The sequence below is a fragment of the Camelus bactrianus genome, chromosome X, assembly GCF_048773025.1.
Source record: "Camelus bactrianus isolate YW-2024 breed Bactrian camel chromosome X, ASM4877302v1, whole genome shotgun sequence".
NCBI classification, from domain to species: domain Eukaryota; kingdom Metazoa; phylum Chordata; class Mammalia; order Artiodactyla; family Camelidae; genus Camelus; species Camelus bactrianus.
In genome coordinates this window covers 23,558,653-23,585,180 of record NC_133575.1, presented here as the reverse complement: position 1 = coordinate 23,585,180, position 26,528 = coordinate 23,558,653, and the positions used below count along the sequence as shown (strand labels likewise).

Genomic DNA, 26,528 nt, shown 5'->3' with positions numbered 1-26,528 from the left:
TTTAAATTGCTTATATGTATGATTTATTTATAAACATTTGAGTTTATTATCTAGAATTCATTGCATATTATATGGAATTGATGTAAAATTTGTTAGATCATTGAAAAGTATCCAAATGTTACTAACCAAATATTCTTTTCTAAAAATTTATTTGTTTTAAATTTCTTTTTTTAAATACCTTTATTGTGGTATGATTCCTCTACAGTAAACTACACATATTTCAGATGCACAATTTGATGAATTTTGATAGATGTATACACTAGTGAACCCACTACCACAATCAAGACAGCTAACATTTCCATCACTTCCGAAGAGATGTAAATTTTGAATTCCCAATTTATCCCTCCCCACCCACTTTAACCCCTGGTAACCACAAATTTGTTCTTTATATCTGTGAGTCTGTTTCTGCTTTGTAGATAAGTTCATCTGTGTCTTTTTTTTGAATGTGAATATTTTTTGAAGGCCAGTCTCAGTAGTGTGGAAGAGGCAGAAACCAGAATGCAGTAGCTTCAGCAGTGACAGAAAAGTATGCAAAGCTAAGTAACATATAATAGAGGAGTTGATGCTTTGTGTTATGGAGTCAAAAAAAAGAAAATTTCATTATGGCTGAAGGAAGCATGGAGCTCTCCATGAAAGAGCAGACAGTGAGAAACTGTGAAGATTCAAGTGAAGAGAGGAAGGAGAGAAAACAAATGATAAGAAAGGAACAGAGTATGCAAAGACGAAGAAGTAGGAAGTGAAAAAAAAGTCAGTACGTTTGGGATAAGTGGCCAATAAGAATGGAAAATTAGGCTAGGTATAGGTCATTAAGCTCCTAGAATACCACAGAAATTTTAACCAAATGATTAAGTTTAGTCCTAAAGAATTAGACTGTAGCAAATTTTATTTATTTTGAAAAGATTCTCATTAAACAAAACATATCAGCTTGTAGTAATAAATATTTTGGTCAAGCATCCCCCAAATAATAATCACATTTCAAAGGAAAATTGATGAATTTTAAAGTATGTTTACAGGGCACAGGAAGCATGTGGTAGGGTTATAAGAGCCAATTATACTGCCTATCACAAGATGGTGCCGTATATATTTCTGTGACTCTGGCTGCCAATTTTTAAATTATAGTATTTTCACACATATGTATTATTCCTTAAACATTTCCCTGGAACTGAAATGAAACATGGACTTATTTATATTGGACATGTCACCTATACAGCATTCAATAGGTTTTTTTTCCCAAAGGGCACTGAGAGCTAATTAACTAATCAAGTATAATTCATTAAGTAGTAAACCAGTACATCATATCTTATTCAGGATTTCACCTTGCTCTAACAACAGTATTGACCTTCAATACCTGGAAAGTGCAGCACTCAACTGGAACAACTGCTAGACTTCTTCTAAGTTCTAGAAAGTTAAATAACTTGTTTATACTCTTTCAAACATCCTGTGGCTTTAACCAATTTTAGTTATATTTGAGGAAAAGATCACTATAAACCTAAGTCATAATGTTAACTTTAAGGGTACTTAAGGCCTGAAAATATTTCCCAACAACATTCTCGATGTTTTTTTACTATGGCAAATACTAGTGCTTGTCTCCCCAATACCCAGACCTCTCCCCAGTGTTCCGTGATGACAAAGCACAACTTATGTAACAGAGGCTGAGAGAGGTCATTAATGCAATTTACCGACCACAGACTACAGTCTGAATCTCGTCCTCTGTTTCTCCTCATTTTGTCTATACTCTAGCCATAATGAAACTTTTGAACTTTTTGAGATACATCATGTTCTCTCATGTCTCTTTGTGTTTTCAGATGCTGTTCTGTCTACATGGAACACGTTTCTTCCATATCTTAACTTGACTAAATCTTAACCATCTTCAAGACCCAGCTTAGACTTTCAGTACTTCAAGTTGGGATGGGTGGTCTATGTATGTCAGAGCACAATCCTCTTCTGGCATATAATTTACTTAATAAACAGGCAGTTAACACTTATTATGTGCCAGGCATTGTTCTTCACAATTATGAACTCTCCTAGCAACCATATGATATATCTGCTACTCCATTATCAGCACACTGTTTTATAACTACTGGTATTTTTGTTGATTTTCTCCCTTCTATGACAGGGCCTGGATTATGTTGTAGTCATCTCTGAACCTAGCACAGTAAGTATTCAACACAGGCTTGCAAAATGAATATATTTATCAACTATACAAAAAGTCATTCAGAGTTAAGGTAAGTTTAGATGAGACTGGGATAGAGGATCAAAAGAAGGCTGGCATATGTGGTTCTGAGGGAAAAAGGAAGAGTAGGATTCATGCCTGAAGACTCCTTGTGAACAGGGAGTCTCGTGTAGGCACTGGCTCCCCAAAAGTGCAACAAACAAGATGAGGGAGCAACAAATGAGAACAACAGAAGAAACACAAGCCTTACCTACTTTATAGTTTTGTCCAGCATAATCTCTGAGGACAAGGCTGATGAATCCAAGGCCAGGGAGTTGTATTTCCTAGGTTGCCACAGAATCCAAAGACCTTCAGTCTGTAACAAAGAATTATTAGGTTCAGGGAACTAGTTACCACTTTCACCCTTTGGTAAGATGGCAGCTAACTTGCTGAGAAGTTGCAACTCTTCCCACCGTTAAAGACTTCTGGGAAGGACAGTGTAGCATCTCCCTTAATAGACTGCTTCAGAGTTTGTTCTTACTAGTAGCTAACTTAGGTTTCTGATAAATTTTTGAGCTAATTTCTTTAAATAACTTTTGTAGAGGTAGAAAACAACTGATCAAAATGTTCGATAAATCTTCTATATTTGCAGAGGATGTTTTCTTGAGCTCATATAATAGGGAAGACCTCAAACTATTCACCTGTAAATTAATAGTAGTTAACATTTATTGTCAGTTAGGCATTGCATTTTACATGGAAAAAGATCTCATTTAATCCTTACGTGATGGTGTGAATGAGGTACTATTATTAACCTCATTTTTGTAGATGAGAAAACTCAGCCACAGAGAAGATAAGCAACTTATGCAACGTGCCTAATGAATACACAATTAATTTTCCCCTAATTCTTACCACCTCCACCTTTAATAAAAACAGAATCATTGATTAGGGTTAAAGCTGGGACAGGTTCTGGGAATTTAGTTATTTAAAATGATGATTTCTGAATCCCAAGCCCAGATATTCTCTTGTGTAATAAAATATCTTCCTATAAAGAATGGGTATTAGTCAGCCTGTTTTTCAAAATTTTAGCAGCCTCTCCAGACATAGTCTATCCAGGAATTAATTGAACTTAAGTATTTACTTTTTACATGGGGGTGACTTAGAGATATTTTAAGAGTGCTTATTCTTGGAAATGCAAATGAAAACTATAGTAAGATACCACTCCAAACCACTAGAATGGCTACAATTAAAAGACAGATAATATCAAGTGTTGGTGAAGATACGGAGAAATGAGAACCCTCCTATATTGCTGGTGGGAGGTAAAATGGTGTAGTCAGTTTGGAAAACAGTTTGGTGGCTGCTTAAACTGTTAAGCATTGAATTGCCATACGCCCAATCAATTCTACTTCTAGGTATATACCAAACAGAACTGAAAACACACATGTACACAAAAATAAGTACATGAACAGTTCATCACAGTATTATTCAAAACAGCCAAAGGGTGGAAACAACTAAAATGTCTATCAACTGATGAATGGATAAACAAAACTGTGGCATATCCGTACAATGGCATTATTATTCAGCTATAAAAAGTAATAAAGTACTGATGCATTCTTACAATACCTGGATAAACTTTGAAAATATTACGTTAAATGAAAGAAGACTATCACAAAAGACCACACTGTATGATTCCATTTATATGAAATGTCCGGAATAGGCAAATCTACAGAGACAGAAAGGAGACTAGTCATTGCCTAGGGATGGAAGGATGGGGGAAATAGCAGGAGACTAGCAATGGGTATGGGGTTTCTTTTGGGGGTGATGAAAATGTTCAAAAATTGTTTGTGATGATGGAGGCACAACTCTGTGAATATACTAAAAACCACTGAATTGTACAGTTTAAATGAGTAAATTTACAGTATGCCAAAAAACTTCATAAAAAAGTGTTTATCCACCTTTGCTCCCAACAAAACTTATTACCATTAGGTCATCTGATTGGTTTCCATGGCAATGATATGAGAGTTTAGTTGTTTTCTATTTTCATTACAGGTCACTTCAGTCAATTGTTGGGCATGAAACAAAACAATAAAAATAATTCTCAATGGGGAGTAGAAGTTAGGAAATGTTCTTTCTTCCACTTTACTGCTCCTGAGTCAGCCCTATGCCTTAGATTTTAAGGCTTAGAAGCTTAATTTGTTTTTCCTTGACCCAATGGCAGCAAAGCAGTAAGTAATGCCAAGAACCGATTTTAAGAAGGAAGCTTCATCTCCAAGGAATTAGATCACAGAACTGGCCTGACAACTCCCTTACCCCTCAATACACATCCCAGACATTTCTCAAAGAATGGGAAACTATTCTCACGACTTTATCTTATCAGTGCAATGACATCCCCTTGAATACCAAGTCCTTTTCTTGTTCTTAAGAGCACAAGCCATTCTGAATGTCAAAAAGATATGGGAAATATGTTTATACTCACACTTGTATGTAACCCAACTTCAGTAAGTGGTATCTCAAAGGAGAAAATGCATGAGCCCAGGGATAATTCTCAATTACATTTTATATCACAGCTTGGATAATTGAGTGGCCTTTCTCCAACTCAACAGCTGACACAGTGGGAGGCACACTTTGAAATGAATAGTGGGAAGAGTTATCTGGCTCCGAGTGGGCAGAATAGAAAGCATGAGAAAAGAAATATTCATTGCATTTCGAATGTGTGCAGAAGATTCCAGATTTTCCAGAGGGATGAATCAGAAGCCAGGGAAGTGGGAAACAGTCTGTCAAGAAATGGGTCATAGCAGGGTAACCTAGTTGGTGGCACCCTGTTGGGCATTAGTGCCTCCTGAGGTCAAAACAATCGCGCTTTATTAACAATATGTACCCAGAACTGTCAGTTTTTTTTCAGAATATGGATTAAGTGTCTCACTAAATGAACATAATGAACACTGATTTTTTTTTTGCCATGACTGTGTTTATTAACCATTCCTCCCTTGTCCTAGGATTGCTGGATGCTAACTTGAGAAATGCTTAATTGGAGAAATATTTGGAAGATAAATTAATCAAGATTGTTGATTGTTTAAGTGTACAGTGAGGGAGAAGGTGAAGAATCACAAAGATTCCTCTATTCTCAGCTGAGAGATCATCCTGTGCAAAGAAGCTTAAATTAATTTTACAAGAAGATCAGTTCACCAGAGATATTCTAATGCCAGTGAGTGGCGCTTATGTGGGAAAGAAAAGGGATATATCATTTGTGGAATGCTGTTTCTGTGGTGATCTCCAAGTTGATACCTTGCAGACCAATTTTCACTCAAATACAACAAAGATATTTCTGTAAGGCACAGTTATTTGAAAATAAAATGCATCACTTTGGGAGGAAGAAAACATCTCAGCAGTGGAAGGGTTCAAGGAAAGGCTTATAATTTGACCTTCCTTGGGGATGATGTAGACAATGCTTCTCAAATGTTAAGGTGCTGGGAATCACCTGGGGATTTTGTTAAAATGTATGTTGCTTCACTAGGTCCGGGCTGGGGGCTGAGATTACATTTCTTAAAAACTCCTGGGTGTTGGGGGGTATAGCTCAAGTGGTAGGGTGCATGATTAGTATGCACAAGGTCCTAGGTTCAATCCCCAGTACAGCCTCCAAAAATAAACACATAAATAAACCTAATTACCTCCCCCCCCAAAAAACCTAATAAGTAAATAGTCACCTAGAAAATATAAAGAAAAAAATATTTAAAAATCAAAAACTCCTGGGTGATGCTGTTGCTGGCCCACAGGCCACACTTTGTATAGAAAGGACGTAGAGCAAGTCTCAATCTATCTCTGGTCATGAAATCAATGCAATGGGCTGTTATAAAGATTAGACACAGATATCAAATAGAATAAAATGAAACACCTGAATTCACTGCACAGAGTAAGTACTGTTTTATGAAGGGCTGTTTCAGTTATGTGCAGTTATGATCCAGTTTGTATGTACTATATCATAATGCATCCTATATTTCTTTGTTAACCTGGGTCACAGCAAAAACATTAGAATGCTATCATTGAGGAGGAGACTTATATTAACAGGTTGAATTAGAGAACTGCTTAGGTTTCTCCCTATTTTGAAATTCTAATATTCAGGGCAATCTTATGTCTCTTATTCAAATCTCTCACTCTAGCATTTACAGAATATTCCAAGAGGCTTGTCCATCATCCACATTAACTTCATCCTCATGCTGGGAACCCATAATGTTGAACATGGCAAAGCATTGTGTAAAGATGTGTCTTTCCCCGTAGTTAGTGCTGTGATGGAAAAGCCTTGAGATAGTTCCTGCTTCCAGGGTGGATTTTTGGTTCTTGTTTCTGTTATTGTTTTGATGCTGGGGTCATTTGTTTAATGACAAGGGGCTGTTAACATCAGTTTGTGAATTGCAGGCAAAGCTATTTGGAAGTAAAATAAGAACCTAAAAGAGTTAATGTCGTTTCCAAAGCTACCTTATTTACAAGGTCATAATTCAAATTCTAAATAAATCAGGCTAATTATTTTTTAAGTGAACAAAGATTGCATTTGAAATTCAATCAAGATACAGTGACACTTTTGTTACCTCTGTAATTTATAATTTGTACCAAAAAATATCTTAGTTTAAAAGACTATAAGCTTTCCAAGGGTACCAATATGTCTACAAACACACAAACACATACACATGCACGCTGTTTGTAAATTTAGTGTTGGAGGAGAACAACCAAAAGTAAGTGAAAACAGCTGCAAATGTTTTAATAGGGTATTTCAGTTTGGATTTTTATTATTCCAATAGTTGGAAGGGTAAGTTTGCTGCCTGAGAAGCACTCACTAATATGACTTCTCATGTCAGCATCTGAATCGAAGGAGTTAGGTCCTACCATGCCAGTTCATGTGACTTCTCCAACTTCACCTTGCACTGTTTGAATTATGTTAATTATAAAAGTGGCACATACAACATTTAAAAAACATATAAAATATCCATTATTTCTGCATTTTATAGTTATTTTCCTACATTACCAGATAATTTTTCATTTAAAAACATGAGCTGTTTCAAATAACCTGGGTGAAATCAACACAGTATTTCCCTCTTAGTTAAAAAATAACTAGGTCCAAGTCCAATCCAAGTAATGACTACCAATACTAGAAACATCTAATTTGATCTTAAGGCATTTCAACAAAATCTGAATGTTCTGATGCAGAAAATGGGGTTTGGGAATTCTAGCCACTGAAGCTCAAAATGCATCAACTCTGGGGAGAAATACAAATAACTGAATGCCCTCAACAACATCTGAATGGAATGCAGAAAATAATTTCTCTTGATTCCTTCTCAGTCATTTACAGTCTTCTCTTCACCTACTAAGCCCATACTCAGCAGGGTGCTAGGTGTGTTAAGAAATACAGGATAAACATGAACTGAGCCCTGTCTAGAAATCCCTTTCAGCTGGCTTTTCTAAATTAGTAGAATTTCAGAGATGGAAGATCAAATGGATAGATACTCAATTCAATTGAACAAATTTGCATTTAGCTAGGGGAGGATACTGACATTCTCTCTCTCTCTTTTTCTTTTTCTTTCTTTCTTTTTTTTTATAGGGGGAGGTAATTAGGTTTATTTATTTATTCTTAGAGGAGGTACTGGGGATTGAACCCAGGACCTAATGCATGCTAAGCATGCGCTCTACCACTTGAGCTATACCCTCCCCCCGACATTCTCTTCTTATTCTCAGTTACATTAGTATTTGGCATACTCTTAATGTGGCTAAACATAAAATTAAGGGTAGTCCATGTTTTAAGGGACCAACAATTTACAAGCTAACGAACTGTCTTCTATTTACATTTCAAATACTCAAGCTAATTGTTTACATGCCAAGCTATGCCTTGATTACAGGTCAGTAAGAACACATTACAAAAAAATGGGATTGCCAAAGCATGCTTGAATTTTACAAGTTTCACATTTCATATCAGTGAGCTAGCCTGAGTCAGTATTTTCATACTGAAACACCAGATAACACACTGTCTCATTTGACCATATATCTCATTAGAACTATTTAGAGTTGGACTTTGGATGGAAGGATACTTCATGGACATCTTAATTGCCCTACCCTACTTCAGGCAATGGCTAGTCTGAATGTGGTATGTGTATATAGTGGCTATAGTTGTAGTATTCATCTTCAGATGATATAATATTTGGAAATTTACTTGTTATTTTGAATTACAGAAAGAAATGGGGGCAATGTGTAAATTTAGAAGTTTAACACTAATAGTATCTCTTCCTTCAATGTATTTGATAAAGATGATTATAGATGGATTAGGCCTAATTCCAAGAAGCATGCTTGTCAATGAAACCAAGCCTTCACCTGAGTTGGGTGTACAGAAATCAGGTTAGAATCAGTTGGGTCTTAATTACCATGTCCAAAGTCTAAGACTCCATGAAGATCAATAACCCAAGAAATGCCACAGATTTTTAGCTAATGCATGCTAGAGTTGTTGATGAATAATAATGACCTCTTAATCCCAGATACCGTTTACAGTATAACAGTCTTTTAGAGATCTACCACAAAGGTGTAAAATACTAAAAATTTCAGCTAAAGTGCTAAAAATTTCAGTTATTAGAAGATACCAGTGGGGAAGAGATTTGGGGAAGGGCCATCCTTTCAAATAGTATATTTATAGATGTCCAAACAATAGATTGCCTGGAACTAGTATGTAAAGAAATATTTTTTAATTGAAAACATTCAAAACGAAGGAGAAAATCCATATTTAATTAACATCTCACTGCCAAGATCCAATCATTTTACATAATTGTTAGATAATCCCTGCAATATGTTTATATAAATGATTGCTAAATATAATTAAAATATATTTTTTAAGCTTTGCTTTTTTTCTGTCTCTCTTCTCATTGTCATCTTGGTGAATGAGAACTATGCACATACCATGTATATAAAAATAATGATTTTTCTCTTCTCCAAATTCGGTTTCTATAATTTTCTTTTCAGTTTCAAGTCATATACAAAATGGAAAGGAAGCAAGGCAGAACTTACTGATTTCAAAATTTCCAAGTCATAATTAATTGAAGTGCCACTTTATAATTCTTCACAAACAAAAGGCGGTAAGAAAAGTAAAATGGTTTGTTTATCACTACAATTTTTCAGCTGCTATAAAAGAAGCATTTTTTCCAGATAAAAGGTACACACACTTACATACACACATTACACAAACTGAATTGTGTTGCTTTGACTTCCATTCAGCACAATAGTTCAATATAGTTGAATAAAATGTTCACAGTAAAATCCTCTAAACAGATTCAGAGTACTAAGCCAGTATGGACTTAGCTATGGTTCATTAATCTTTCAGGGAAACACAAGAGCAAAAGATAAATTGGGAGCCATGTCGAATCATAAAGTTTCACCACTTTTTAACTTTAATAAAATGACACAAAATATAAAAATGACATGTTCAAAGGCATCCAAATACCTACTTGTTGAATTGACTTGTTATTTTGTCATTTGCTACAGATGAAGAAACTGAGGCACAGAGACAATTAACCAGGTCCTACTAGGGTCTGAGCAGTGCCAAATCCTGACTTCAAGGTTAGGGCTATTTCCCCTAAGATCATGGAAATGGCAAGAACTCAGGAACTGAAGGTGGGAGGAGAGTGAATACAATTCTGCTGCATTTTAGACAGTACTGGAGCATACAGTAATGTCTTTTGCAGAAATAGGAAGATAATATTGGGATTAAAATTATATTTTTAAAGGTTGAGGTGCTCCCTGGAGGATGAGGTGGGTATGAGGGAGGTAATAAAAGGCCATAATCAAACCTGGCAAAATCTCTGTGTGTTGAAATAGTATCCTGTAATGTGAAGTAAATAAAACAGAAAATAGAAAGACCTTGATCATCCTTGGTCTGTTATCTGAAGTGAGTTCATTACTAGTTATCATTTACACAAATTAATCCACATCCCTAACTTTTTCTGGATAATGAAGGTTATTCCACACTTACTACACTTTTGCAGAGATCTGGCAACACAAAGAAAGTAGTTTTATGCTATTTTTCATTAAGAAGATAATTATGAACTTTGTACATCCTTCTCCATTTGTATTCTTTTAAAGGTTAACCTTAGCCTTGTACATGTTGTTTTGTTTCGTGTCCTTGTGCCTGTTTTAATCTTAAATAAAGGGATAAGAAATGCTACTTTTTTTTTTTTTAAGGGGGAAAATTCTGAAAAGCAACTTCAACAAACCCAAATACTGCAGTAGTTTTATTCCACTTCACTAACCTCTCTTACTTGTTAGGAGCTTTGATTTGAGCTAACAAGGTTATCAGATTGTGTGTCTATTGTCCTGTTATGACTTCCTTGGCTAGGTTCCTGCCTTAAACAGTGCTGATGTGATGTTTTGTTCAGGCGGCAGCACAAGAGGGAGCAGGAGGAGGAGGGTCTACAGAGGGGGACAGAGTCACAAAGCTGTCAAGGCCTTCCCAGTGGTGAAGCTGTAGCAACTGCTACCTATGGTCAATTCTAATCAGTGCCTCAATGTGCTGACCTTAGGCCCAGGTCCCCTTTGTCGGCACAGAAAGGGGGGCTGAAACTCTGTATGCTTTGTTCTTTTGAAGTGAATGCAGAGAGCAGCCCACAGAAGAAATAGAATGAAAGACGGTAAGGAAGAATTAGCAAGAGAAACACTGAATCTGGTCAAGGTAAAAGGAACTCAGGCCTCAATTCAGCACTGACCTATTTTTCTACTGATTCTCAATTCCATAATCACTCTCCACACTGCTCTAGATAAATCCTCCAAGGGATGAAGGCGATTGTATTTAGCAAAGGAGTTTAAATAAAACATTGTATGAAACCATATCTAATCAGCTAATGAAAAATAGCATGCATATTTGTTGATATCTCCCCAAGGTTCTTGGTGTCCTACTGTGCCTCTATTGTCTTTGTCAAAAATGAAGTCTTGGCAGTATGAATAAAAGAAGTGTTTGAGTGGAAGCTAAGTGTTTTAGAAACCTCTTTAGCTAGTTTTACTAACAATCCTAAATTACAATTGTCACATGTATCAGTTTCCTATTGCTGCTATAACAAATTATCACAATCTTAGTGGCTGAAATCAACATGAGTTTATTCTCTTACAATTCTGGAGGTCAGAAGTCCAAAATAGGTGTCACTGCACTAAAATCAAGGTGTTGGCAGGGCTATGTTCCTTCTGGAGGCCCCAGGGGAAAATCTGAGTTCTTGCCTTTTCTGGATTCTAGAGGTTGCCTATATTTCTTAGCTGGTTACAGCCTCCGATCTTTAAAGTTAGTAACGACCAGTTGAGTCTTTTTCATGTTGCCATCTCTCCGGGTCTGACTTTTCTGCTTCTCACTTTTACATTTAAGGGGCCCTTGTGATTACATTGGGTCCACCCAGTAGTTGATCAAGGAAAATATCTTTATCCTAAAGTTAGATGATTGGAAACCTTAATTCGACCTGCAACCTTGTCTCCTGCCATGTAACATAACACATTCACAGATTCTAGGGACTCACATGTGGGTATCTTTTGAGGGGGCAGTATTTTGCCTACTACATATGATATTAACAGAATTAAGAAGGAATGAGCACTATTAGGCAATTTGATAGGATAAATGTTAATTAAATTAATGCTATGAAACAAACTTCCTAGAGCAGATGTGGACAAATCAAAGTCAGGTAAATTTTAAACACCCATGTATCATTCCAGACATTCTCACATTATTTCCTGTTTTGTCCTTCAGTCTAGGATCCTCATAAGATGCAGTTTTTCATACAATTACTAGGCTATTCTTAAGCACAACTATGTCAGTTTATCAAACTAAATAGCTATTGGTAAGGAAGAAGTCATTTACAGAAATTGGTTTCAAAACAGAAACAGAGAACCTACTGTGTACCAGTGAACCACTGGGTGTAGGGCATGCGATCTGATATGGCAAATACATACATGCCCTCACAAGACTGATGTGTCTATTCCTAACTAGAAAGGTAAACCTTTGCTTAAACCTATATTACTTCAATCTTTACTCAAAATATCTAAGAAGGAAAAGGCAGCTTTTTGTCCAAAGGTAGTCTTCTTTCTAGGACATGTTGTATAACCAAAGGGTTCGGTTGTATAAACAATGGGTTGGATTCTTCTTTTATTCCATCAACTATTCCAAAGTATAATGGAATTTATCTATTTATTGAATTGTTAGTACAAAATTTTACCTTAGTCTTTAATTAAAGACTAAACTCCAAATTGCAGCAACATGGATGGACCTGGAAGTTGTCATTCTAAGTGAAGTAAGCCAGAAAGAGAAAAAATAATACCATATGGTATCACTTATATGTGGAATCTAAAAAAAAAAGGAGACAAATGAACTGATTTATGAAACCGAAACAGACTCGCAGACATAGAAAACAAACTTATGGTTACCAGGGCAGGGGGCGGGGAAGGGTGTGAAGGGATAAATTGGGAGTTCAAGATTTGCAGGTACTAACTACTATATATAAAATAGATAAACAACAAGCTTCTACTGTATAGCACAGGGAACTATATTCAATATCTTGTAGTAACTTATGTGAAAAGGACTATATGTATGTTCATGTATGACTGAAGCATTATGCTGTACACCAGAAACTGACACAGCACTGTAAATATATATATAGCACTGACTAAAATTATATATATATATAAACACATAGTTACCTGAAAATTGGCTCATATCTTCTTCTCAGCCCTAATTTTTTTTAAAAGTAGATAGTACTAGTCATTTTAGTCTAAAGTTCTTCCTATAATTTATAGAATGCAGACCTGCTGACAAGGTATAAGTAGTAGCAGTTTCCAAATTCTTCTATTGAAACTTACCTGTTTCATTAAATGGCATGTTTAACTGGAGAAAATCCCTGGAATATATCTCTGGTCTTCGATTTTCCCCATGGCAATTAACATGAATCTTATAAAGAGACTCCCTTTACATAGTAACCAGGCTATTAGCTAAACTAGATGATAATTTAAGTGCTTGCTTGAAGGTCGGGACTCAGTGGAAAGTGAACAAGCTGGACATATCTAGTGACAACTGATAAAAACCATAGTTACTCTTAGCGTCATTAAAATTCTCTCTCTTTGGCTAAAAAGACACTCCTACACTTGAGGCCAACTTATAGAATTTCTATCTCATGATGACAGAGAACGTATCAGCTTCCCAGAGTAACTAAGGTACAGGAAACTGTAGTTATTCATTTCTGTTAGTATGCACCAATGCATGCAAGCAAGGTTGTAGGACAAAATTAAATCTGTGCATGACTGGGACATTATGTTGTACACCAGAAATTGACATATTGTAACTGACTATACTTCAATTAAAAAAAATTAAATCCAGGACTTTTCTGCTTTCTCAATTAGTAAGAGGAACAGCTAAAGTGTGTGTGTGTGTGTGTAAATTCTTCCATTTTGCAAAGACACATCTGGTATAAAAGAATCTGAAAGAAATCTATAACCAGCACTGCAACCCAAATAATAGTTTCTAATTATATAAAAAATAGGAAATAAAATAATGAAAACTGATTTATGTTGGAGGTAGTATATAGAAAAGTGCTGTGTTGAAAGAAACAAGTAAAAAGTATGAAGCTGAAACTACTTTTAAGGAAACTGAATTTTGTAGAATTTTTCATCAAGCTTAGATGTGTGGGAGAATAAAGGCTGTATGAAATCTCTTCAATTATTAAAAAGTATAATTCATTTTTTTTCATTCAAACATGTCTTTGTTGCAACCGTATGAGGAATTTTATATTATAGCGGACTCCTAAGTAATGGGAACATTTTGCCTAAATCTAAAATAAAAGCTTTTATTTAGTGGCAGCATTAAGCCTTGATGGACAGCTGAATGTTACACAGATTTTTTTTTTAAGCCCTTGGCAGTGAACTAGGAGATCTTAAGAAAGACTGAAATTGCCACTATAGACCTAAAAGAGATGTCTTTTACTCAAGTCCGGGGTCAACTTCAGTTATCTTAGGAAAATTTAAAGACTTTCCCCTCTTTTAAGAATGGACTATGGATAATTCTTAATGTTTTAAATTATAGCGTACTAAGTAAATACTAGTTTTACTATTTCTTTAATTTCACTAAACATTTATAACTGATAGTAAAAGAGTTTTCAGTGTTCTGACAAAAGTTTCTAAAGGTCATAGAATAAATCAGTTTTTCCCATTGAATAAAATCACTTTACATGGGAAAAAAAATGGGCTATGGAAAGCAGGAGGAGGCAAGGAATTTTGAATACTGAGAGCTAACATTATGTAATACAATGATAGCCTTTTAAATATAAAGGTCAACAGGCAAAATTCCAGTCACTTCAATGAAAATCAACCATAATAAAATATAGCAAACTCTAGTTTTTCTGGTATTCTATCAACTAGAAATTCCTATTAAATAGGTTCTTCGACACAGATCATTGAAAACTGATATTCTCACTAGTGACCCTGAGGTCTTGAAACATCCCAGAAGTTTCCCCAAATTATCAAAGGAAGATGGTATAACTTCAGTATCATTTAAATGTTAAACATATCTTGTAGGATTTAAATGCTTTTAAAATTGAGGATTCAAGTATGGCACAGAAGTATAGTGCCTTCAACTCAACAGATTATTTTATGAGAAATATAATTTTAAAGTCACATATAGATTTAATGTAGAAGTTCCTCTTGATATTTAATATAGATTTACTGAAAATCTATAATATGCAAGAAAGTATACTAGGTTATGTAAAAGCTACAAAAAGAACAGGACAAAGCCCCTCTGGCCCCCAGTATCTGATGAAACAGAAAGACATTCACACAGGTAACTACAATAAAATATATCTTTAAATAAATATATTAAGGTATGTGTAAATAATTGCTGCAGAATCTCAGAAATGAATTAAGAACATCTTAAAATATCACTTGTCAATATAGACAATAGTAGTGATGTTGCATTATTTCATGTGAATACTATCTCATACACTCCAGTGGTTCAGATTTGCCCTGATGTGCAGACTAATAAAAGCCTTAGATTTATAATTTTAACATCTGCTATTTGATAATTGTTAACTCCCTGAAAGGAGGGACCAGATGTTTTAATTTGGGATATCTGTAGTCTAGTCGTATCCCATTTATTTCCAGAGCTGATTTTCTGATTGGCTGTCTATAAAGGTATTCTCTTTCTCTGTGAACCACTGAACCCTCCCAAAGTTGTAAACTGCTTAAGAGGCCACAATTGCCAAATGGAGGAAGGACCTTCTTTAGTCATTAGCACACAGTACCTGTGTGCCCCTTTTAGAATGTTACTCCAAGCACTCAAGGAGCATCTGTTAGTTAACTCTATATACCTGGCATCTTACATATCATACTTACTTTGTTGTATTTCTTTTGAGTTCTTGATTTTGCTATACCTTAGATGAATAATTGGAAATGTATAAAGGTCTGAGTAGCTTTGGAAACTTTTAACAGCTGAACTATATCTGCTTTCTAATTTTAGCTTTTAATTAAGATGGCCTCAACTTGTCAACTGATAACTTTTTCCAACAAAAATCCTTATTAACTGTAAGGAATTTCCTGGTACTTTGGTTCATGGAAAGGTTTCTATTTTTTTGCCAGTGGGTATGTTATACAGTCTACTGTGATTTCTGTTAGGTGTCTATTGAAAACAGTGATGGATATTATGTCTAAACTTTTTGCTATGACTTTGTGTTCCTCTGTGGGCTCATTATTCTCTGTTGGCCTTCATTCTCTGACCTTTTCTGATCTACTTTATGCCCCAAAGAGTCTGACTACTGTGAATGAAACGAATCTCCTGGGATCCTTTACTGGATGGCTTCAGGATGGACTGGCCAACAGCAGATCAGAGATTAGGAGAAGAAAGAAAACGAGGTTAGAGTATTTCTTCTTTGTGTCATCCCTGCTTTGGCTATAGTTCTGGCAGTAGCTGCATCCCTCCACATCTGTTGGCAAGATCTCTTCTTTAAGTCCAATTCTTTTGGGCTCTGATTTTTTCCCCTACCCCTTTCAGCCCTATTGATGGTAATGGATTTACACTGTTGCTAGTTCCTGGGCACTACGTCATGCCTAATTTCCCCCTTAACTCTGTATTAAAATCTCTTTATTTTGAATCATGTTGGGGCAAATTCTGTTTCCTACTGGGATCCTGACAGATACAACTTCTTTAAGAAGTGTTATAATCCCCAGGAAGAAAATATTAGGCTTTTATGAGAATCTTCTTTTCTACAAAACAAAACTTCAACACGATTGTTTAGTACACAAATGCAAGTTATTGTAATAAGTAAGATGAACAATGAACCACCAGGAGACTTAGGGAGTCATAAACAGTCATGCTTTCTTGGGGTTTTGTTACAGACTTCATTCTAGTCTTGCTACAGCTAGTCTCACCTAGACCTTTAAGTCCACTGATGCCAAAGGTAAGCAAGTAAATTAGACATGGAGGTAATCATGTATTCCTCTGCTCAAAACTTTTCAAGGGCTTTCTATCATTCCAAATACCTACAAGGTCCTTCAGGACCTGCTTGCTGCCTACATGGCCACCATCAGCTCCAGACACTTCCCTTGTCACACTCAGTGGAGCCACTTAAGAGTTTTCCAAGCATTCTCTACTCTCCTATGCTGCTACAACTGGAACACTTATCTTATTTGGCTGCCTAAATCTCTGAGCTGTTTGCCTTGACTTCTCAAGATAGATTTAAGTGTTCCTTTTCCCATGCTTCCATGGTTATTTGAAGACTCTTCCATTATACTGTTTAAGTTACTGAAATTGTTGGTCCATTTGTCTGTCGCTCCACAAGACTTTAAGGTTCTTGAGGACCCTACATCTCTTCATCATTGAGTTTCCATGCCTAGCAATGTCTCACACATCACTGAAATTTGATCAGTGGTTCTCAATCTTGGTTACATATTAGAATCACCTAGGGAGAATCTTTAAAAAAAATCTTGATGCCCAGGCCTTACTTCATCCAGTTGAATCAGAATCCATGAGGATGGGACTCCTGCAAGAGTATTTTTTTTTAATTTCCCAGGTGATTCCAATGTGTAGCTAAGGTTGAGAACTTAGGTGATAAATAGTTGTCAAATGAATGAGTCAGTAAGTGTTAAAGGAAATGTAGAAGAAAGGAATATACCAGAATGTTTATAGTGATTTTCTCTGGTTAATGGGATAATTTGCTAGCTTTGCATTCTTTGTACTCACTAGATTTCCTACAATGAATATATATCATTTTATTATTAGAAAAATAAATGTATTGTTAAGTGACTTTATCTATTAGAATCGTGAAACCTAACTGCTGCATGAATCATGGTATTTGGGGATTAAACCAAAGATTTTACTTATAAACCTTAGGCACATCACCTGATGTGTCTGTGTGTTCAAGAGTTTAAAAGGGCAAGTTCTTGCAGTCAGTGACCTGTGTATTGCTCCATTCTCTATATTTACTGTTCAGTTCCACTGATCTTTTACAAAAGAAACTCATTCCAGGATTGAAGAGACAGTTTTAAATAATGGACATCATCTCACTGCTTTCACATTTCATTTCAGAAATAGAGGATGGTGAACACACGTCCTTTGCCGGGGGCACTGTGGGATTTGGACAAAAAAACAAACTAAAACAAGAGAGGAAAACATTGTAATGATAATGACATAGTTTCATCAGCATTTAGACCATAAATATCAATTTTTTTTCTAATCTGAGAAAAATGTAGACATTTTAAGAGGTGCTGAGGGATAAATACTGCTGGGCCTTTATGGGATGAAGATGGCTGATCTTTGACGATGTGCTCTAGGGACTGGGAATATTCATTGCCTAACTTTTGGAGAAGGGGTGTGGTTTGGTTCACAGGGCACACTCCTTGGATACAGGATACAGTTGCAGAATGCAGGGACACCTTTTTGCTTTCTTAAATATGCTTTCATTAAATAAGTCTGTAGTGTGTGCTAGCCATTTTTTTAAAAATCTGATCAGCTTAGAGGTACGGTAGTAGTAGTAAAGATGTACTTAGTACAATTTTTCTGAGTTCCATTTATGGATTGTTCAGTTTAAAGAGAAGCATAGCCCAATTCTTTCGTTTTATATACAGAAACCATGGCCCTGAGCAAGGGAGCCGACATCCTGAAGTTACCTAGGAAGTTTGTGGCAGTATTCTGGATGCTGAAGTTCCAGACTAGGCTGTTTCAACAACAACATTCTCCCCAGGCAGGAAGTGATGCCACTGAGGGTCACACGCCCCTTGGGATGCTATAGTAGGTACACAGGTGGTGTGTGAGCATGCTCTCTTTCACTCAGTGGACTGTGTAGGGAAGGAAAACATCCATTAGAGCTCCATCTATTCCTTCTCCTGGGTGGGGATTTACTTAACAATAACTCCTTAATTTTCTTTTTCTTTTCTTTTCTTTCTTCTTTTTCATTTAAGATGGAATACTTTATTCAAATCCATCAGAAAAATGGATAGCTTGGGCCCGTAACAAAGTGTTGTGTTTTAAAGCATAGGTTAGTACTTGTATATGGAAGTACACACTGCTACATACAAATTAACTGATCAGACCACAACTTTTCAATGTTTTAAACAGAATAAGCTTCCCTGTAAAAGCAGCACCTTTGTGACATTTTAACTTGAGTATTCCTCTCCTTCTTCCTCTCCCTCTCCTTCAACAGAATCTACACCAACCTCCTCATAATCCTTCTCAAGGGCAGCCATGTCCTCACGAGCCTCAGAAAACTCTCCTTTCTCCACGCCCTCACCCACGTACCAGTGAACAAAGGCACGATTGGCATACATCAGGTTAAACTTGTGGTCCAGGAGAGCCCAGGCCTCAGCACTGGCTGTGGTGTTGCTCAGCATGCACACAGCTCGCTGTACTTTGGCCAGGTCTCCACCAGGTACCATGGTGGGAGGCTGGTAATTAATGCCAACTTTGAAGCCAGTAGGGCACCAGTCCACAAACTGGATGGTACACTTGGTCTTGATGGTGGCAATGGCAGCATTGACATCTTTGAGGACCACATCATCACGGTACAACAGGCAGCAAGCCATGTATTTACCATGGCGAGGGTCACATTTCACCATCTGGTTGGCTGGCTCAAAGCAAGCGTTGGTGATCTCTGCTACAGAAAGCTGTTTACGGTAGGCTTTCTCAGCAGAGATGACAGGGGCATATGTGGCCAGGGGGAAGTGGATGCGAGGATAGGGTACCAGGTTGGTTTGGAATTCTGTCAATTTGACATTCAGGGTTCCATCAAACCTCAGGGAAGCAGTGATGGAGGATACAATTTGACCTATCAACCTATTCAGGTTTGTGTAGATTGGGCACTCAATGTCGAGGTTTCTACGACAGATGTCATAGATGGCCTCGTTGTTTACCATGAAGGCACAATCAGAGTGCTCCAGGGTGGTGCAGGTGGTGAGGATGGAGTTGTAGGGCTCAACTACAGCTGTGGAAGCCTGGGGGGCTGGGTAAATGGAGAACTCCAGCTTGGACTTCTTGCCATAATCGACAGAGAGACGTTCCATCAGCAGGGAGGTGAACCCAGAACCAGTTACCCCACCGAAGCTGTGGAAAACCAAGAAGCCCTGAAGACCTGTGCACTGGTCAGCCAGCTTCTGAATTCAGTCCAAGACAAGGTCAATGATCTCCTTGCCAATAGTGTAGTGACTGCGGGCATAGTTATTGGCAGCATCTTCTTTGCCTGTGATGAGCTGCTCAGGGTGGAAGAGCTGGCGGTAGGTGCCAGTGCAAACTTCATCAATGACTGTGGGTTCCAGGTCTACGAACACTGCCCTGGGCACATGCTTGCCAGTGCCCGTCTCACTGAAGAAGGTGTTGAAGGAGTTGTCTCCTGCCCCAATGGCTTTGTCACTTGGCATCTGGCCATCGGGTTGGATGCCGTGTTCCAGGCAGTAGAGCTCCCAGCAGGCATTGCTGATCTGGACACCAGCCTGGCCAATGTGGATGGAGATGCACTCATGCATAGTTGCTGTTTTGCGGCTGCCAAGGAGATGGCGGAGAGGAGGAGGAGAGGTTGTTGCTTCTTACAGTGCGACTCTTAAGCGGTCAATGTAAGAGAACCTGCCTTAATTTTCAATTTTACAATCTTAAGTGTATAATTTTGCACAAGGTACCATCTTAGAGCTACAATAAAGAAGAAAACCAATGCCTAAAGCCATTGGTGAGAGTATGTGTGAGGCTTTTCCCTTATATAATTGTGGTATATGTGTGGTCTGGTCCATCATTATGAGTAACAAAATGAATTAAAGAGGCATTTAACCTTTCTCAATATCAAGCGTTTTGAGGATTCTCACAGCCTTGGCCAAGTAATCTGTTGCAGAAGCAATGTCTACATACTTATAATGAAAGAAGCAAATTTTTCTCTGTCATTAAGAAACATGCATAGAATGCCTAATACTGTATCTAGAACAGATTAGGCATGCAATATTTGTAGCTACTCCTAATAGTTAACAATCAGTTATCTTTTGAAGAGTGGCAACAGTGGAAGTGAACCAGTTTCTCTTAGCAACTACATATTGACAATATTATTTAAGTTATGACTTAGAGGGGGTAAACTTCAGATATAGGCATCAGTAGAGAAAAGTTGTGGTGAAGGGTTTTGCCAGAATGTGGAAACAAAATACTTAAATTAGCTCATAGGCTCCAAGATAAAAAGTCCACTATTCTCCTTTAGGGATGAGAAACTCAAGGATGGAGTGGGGCTACAGGTCAAAGACAATTAATTGTTCTAGAGCTCTGAGTTGAGCATGTTGGTTGAATAGTTTTGTTTTTTTCCCTAGAACCTTAGGTAATTTTTGTTGCTTTTTTATACAATCTTTATAACTGACCAGAACTAGACAAATCAATATTTTTTCTCTCCTCCCCCACCACCTTTCTCAAAGGTTGAAATGCTTTCTGGGTAAAAATACATGTTGTCCCAAGTAAAATTCTTTAACAGTCAGAAACATTATATGGAAACTAATTAGAGTGCTTTTCTATATTCAGAATATTTTCACAACAATGGTTGTAAAGTGATTTGTGTGTATGGGTTTTAAGTAAAGCATACCAAAGCTACAAAGAGCTAGAAAATCTTGACAGGTCACTGTATGAGTAAGATACTTTTTTTACACAGATAAAACAACTGAGGATCAGTTTATTCTTTAGTTTGTTACATGTATAGCAACTTAGATGATCATGTGGGCTAGTAGGAACAAGAGGGGCAGTTAGATAAATCATAATCATTGAAGCCTTTCTAACCAAGATTTAGACTGAATTGTCAAGAAGAAAAAGGCTAATTTTGGTACCTATGTCTGTTCACATTTGGAATTTGAGATTTAGTGATACTAAATGTAGAGGATACAATAATACTCAATGGTGAAAAACTGAAAACCTTCCCACTAAAATCTGCAACAAGACAAGGATGCCCACTTTCACCACTACTTTTCATCATAGGCTTAGAAGTCCTAGCCACATCAGGCAAGAAAAAGAAACAAAAGGGATCCAAATTGGAAGAGAAGAGGTAAAATTGTCACTATATGTGGATGACATGATACTATACACATAGAAAACCCTAAAAGCTCTACACAAAAACTACCAGAGCTGATAAAAGAATTTGGCAAGTTAGCAGGATACAAGATTAACATACAAAAATCAGTTGCATTTCTTTACACTAACAATGAATTAGCAGGAAAAGAAAGTAAAGAAACAATTCCTTTTAAAATAGTACCCAAAACAATAAAATACTTAGGAATAAATCTGACCAAGGAGGTGAAAGACTTATACATGGAGAACTAGAAAACACTGATTAAGGACATTAAAGATGACAAAGAAATGGGACGATATCCCAAGCTCTTGGATTGGAAGAATCAATATCGTTAAAATGGTCACACTGCCCAAAGCAATCTAGAGATTTAATGTGATCCCTATCAAATTACCCAGGACATTTTTCACAGAACTGGAACAAGCAATTCTGAAATTTATATGGAATCACGAAAGACCCAGAATTGCTAAAGCAATATTGAAGAAAAAAAAAAAAAAAGAACAAAGCTGGAGGAATAACCCTCCCAGACTTCAGACAATACTACAGAGGAGCAGTAATCAAAACAACATGATATTGGCATAAAAACAGACATATGGATCAGTGGAACAGAATAGAGAGTCCAGAAGTAAACCCACAGACCTATAATCAATTAATCTTCGACAAAGGAGGCAAGAATATACAATGGAGGAAAGAGTCTCTTCAGCAAGTGGTGTTGGGAAAACTGGATAGCACCATGTAAATCAATGAAGTTAGAACACTCCCTCACTCCATACACAGAAATAAACTCAAAATGGCTTAAAGACTTAAATACAAGACAAGACACAATAAACTTCCTAGAAGAAAACATAGGGAAAACATTCTCTGACATAAATCTTAGCAATGTTCTCCTAGGGCAGTCTACCCAGGCAATAGAAATAAAAACAAAAATAAACAAATGGGATCTAATTAAACTTACAAGCTTTTGCACAGCAAAAGAAATCATAAGCAAAACAAAACAACAACCTACAGAATAGGAGAAAATATTTGCAAAAGATGCAACTGACAAAGGTTTAATTTCCAGAATATATAAACAGCTCATATGACTTACTAACAAAAAAACAAACACAATCCAAAAATGAGCAGAAAACCTAAACAAGCAATTCTCCAATGAAGACATACAAATGGCCAAGAGGCACATGAAACAATGCTCATCATTGCTAATTATCAGAGAAATGTATATCAAAACTACAATGAGGTATCATCTCATACCAGTCAGAATGGCCACCATTCAAAAGTCCATGAACGATAAATGCTCAAGAGGGTGTGGAGAAAAAGGAACCCTCCTACACTGTTGGTGGGAATGTTGGTCGGTGCAGTCATTATGGAAAACAGTATGGAGATTCCTCAAAAAACTAAAAATAGACTTACCATATGATCCAGCAATCCCACTCCTGGGCATATGTTCAAAGGGAACTCTAATTCGAAAAGATACATGTACCCCAATGTTCATAGCAGCACTATATACAATAGCTAAGACATGGAAACAACCTAAATGTCCATCAACACAGGACTGGATAAAGAAGCTGTCGTATATTTATACAATGAAATACTACTCAGCCATAAAACAGAATAAAATAATGCCATTTGCAGCAACATGGATAGAACTAGAGATGTCATTCTAAGTGAAGTAATCCAGAAAGAGAAAGAAAAAAAACATATGATATCACTCATATGTGGAATCTAAAAAAAAAAAAAAAGTGAAAAAAAGGACACTAATGAACTCATCTACAAAACAGAAACAGACTCCCGGACATAGTAATCTTATGTTTATCGAGGGAAAGGAGAGATAAATTTGGGAGTTTCAGATTTACAAATATTAGTCACTACACATAAAAATAGATTTTAAAAAGTTTCTGCTATATAGCACAGGGAACTATGTTCAATATCTTGTAATAACCTTTAATGAAAAAAATGAAAATGAATGTATGTATGTATATGCATGACTAGGACACTGCTGTACACCAGAAATTGACACATGTAACTGATGGTACTTCAATTAAAAAAAAAAACGTAGAGAATACCAAAGTGAGTAAGAACCAGTCCCTGATCCTAAGTTGTTTACTGTTGAGAAGGAAAGATAAGGCATGATTATGTCATCAATATATCCTGCTTGACTAGCTTAGTTACAAAATGAGGTTACATTTCTTTTAAATGTCTAATATAACTATCTCATATTCATTAACTTCTTAGACAGTGCTGGGCATTGAATAAATGATAAAAGTTTGTGATTTTGTTATTATCTGTTTATCTCATACTATAACTGGCTATATACAACTAGGTTTTCTCTGACAGGATAAAGTGAGTTTAAAGGTTTATCCTGTACCTTCTAACATATTAGCTGCTGTATTCTTCTTGAGTGAAGCAATTGAGCAGTGAAATACTTAAGGGGAAGTTTCTTAATTCAAAAAGAATCAGACCAAGATATGTAAACAGCCTAAATGTGCATCAACAGATGAATAAGTATAGAAGATATGGTATATAAATACACAGTGGAGCTATTATTCAGAGAAAGAAAGTGATTCTGCCATCTGTGACAAAAGGGATGGACCATGAGGGCATTATGCTAAGTGGTGAGATAAGTCAGAGAAAGACAAGTGCTATATGGTATCACTTATATGCGGAATCTAAAAAGGTCAAACTTGTTAAAAAAAAAAAACCAACAGAGAGCAAAATGGTGGTTACCAGGGGATGGGGTGGGGGAGATAAGACTGATATTGTTTAAGGGTACAAACTTGCAATGAACAGAAAATAAGCCATAGAGATCTGATGTTCAGTATAATGAATAAAGACAACAATATTGTACTATAATTATGTAATGTGGTAAGTATCACTACAATGACCATCATAATACAATATATAAATGTATCAAAGTAACACACTGTATACTTTAAATTTACAGTTGTATGTCAAATATACTCAACAAGAAGATTAAAATAAGAAAAGTTACTTATGTATAGCTCAAAAACAGAGAAAACAAAATTCTCGGTGTATCACTTATTACAAAACCCAGCAAGAAAAAGGCAACCTTTTTACTGTCTAAGAATAAAATCTCAATTCTCTGATAAGACTTTCTCTTCTCCTTTAAGTTTTAGAATTCTTCCAAGCAACAGCTCCTTTCCAAATGTTTTTGCATCTTTCTGTGTTATGGTCAATGTTTTATTCTATTTAATGTAGCTTATTTGTGAACAGTCTATGGGATCTTAGCTGAATTTTGAACCTAGTTTTAAAAAGCAAAGGGTTAGTTGACAAAATAAAGCTCCAAGTCATTTGAATGTGCCTTTCTCAGAATTTCACTGATAGAGTGAGACAAAGACTATAAATAAGCAGAGGAAACTATTAAAACAGGAAGACCAAGGACATTATTTTTACCGAGACAAAACTGAGTATGCAACTATGCAACATGCACACAATTCTTCGTCTTACAGCTTTTTATTCAGTTTTCTAACTGTATATTCTTCACAATGAATTTCAATGAACAAAATATGTCTTTTTCCAGCTTTACTGAGATATAAATGACATATAGTATTATGTAAGTTTAAGGTATACAATGTGCTCACTTGATATACTTACAGATTGCAAAATGGTTACCACCATAGCTTAGTCAACCATCTCCACCATGTCACATAATTACTATCTCTTCTTTGAGGTGAGAACATTTAAGATTTACTCTCTTAGCAACTTTCAAGTGTATATAATACAGGATTATTAGCTACAAAATCTTCCTTGGGAAATATTACGGCATAAAGTAAGCCCAATTTCTAATCTCACAGTGTTCATTAGTTATAAAATGTCATGCAAATTGGTATTCTTATAATTATGAATAAAGAAATGGGATGTTGACTAATTTCGCACTTTTAATGACAAGGTTTTCTTCAGTAAGCAAAACATATCATTTTCTAACACCTTCAAATTAACTAGAACATAATTGGATGTTAATAATATAGTACAAAATATAGTGGATAATTTCCTCACTCTTTAGACAAAGGATAGGTTGCCACAGGAAAGTAATAAAAATTAGCATTAATAAAACAAACTTTAAATGGGCAGTTACACAAGTAAATAAAATAAACCCCTGAATTAGTTGCAGTCTTTAGCATCTTATCTATTACAGGGTAGTAGTAAATATTTGCTAAACTGAATAGAGTGCTGTCACTTTAGGAAAAAATACTTTATTCAGAGTCTTTTATTAACCCTTTTGATCAATTCAATATGACACTGATCTAACTGGCAAAGTCCAGAAATAAGTATTATTTTTTTAATAGAATCTAGGTGAATAAGGTCAGGATTAAGGATGCCTGAAGAGGCACTAAACAGAAAGCAAATAAACTTAGAGCTCCCAAGAACTGTTGAATAATAACTTGAAGAACTTTAGAAGAGGGAAGAATTCACTACTCACAAATATTAGTGCTTGATTTGTGGCAATGGTACACAAGTTGAACACTACCACGATTTTAGATTCAGGCATTTTCTTGGATCAGATTTGTTATACATGAATTATCTCAGAATTTCCCTAAGTGTATAATTGATGAACAGAGAAATAATCTTCTGTCAGTATATTTGATTTTGTTATTATTTAATATACCCACTCAAATTTACATTTATCTAAATTTACCATTACTTTGGATTATTTGGAAAAGATTAATGAACTCTCTGCACTGTTTGACGTTGGAAAGTAGTTGATTCTTAGACGCAGTCAGTGGCACACCTACATTCACATTGTAATGATGGGCTACGGGAGGAATACACTTGATTCCTGGCTACAACGCCTCATTCATAACCCGAGGACAGAA

The 26,528-nt window shown here is 36.1% G+C and overlaps 1 long non-coding RNA gene and 1 pseudogene across 1 annotated transcript in view; both read right to left on the bottom strand.

The window, feature by feature from the left end:
• Positions 1 to 2,424: 2,424 nt before the first annotated feature.
• LOC123613116 (uncharacterized) overlaps positions 2,425 to 26,528 on the bottom strand; it is a 52,617-nt gene continuing 28,513 nt past the window's right edge. Inside the window, exon 3 of the long non-coding RNA XR_012504730.1 lies at positions 2,425 to 2,528. This is a non-coding gene — a long non-coding RNA (uncharacterized LOC123613116). The remainder of the gene's footprint in view (positions 2,529 to 26,528) is intronic.
• Positions 18,417 to 20,143, bottom strand: LOC105081138 (tubulin alpha-1A chain-like; annotated as a pseudogene).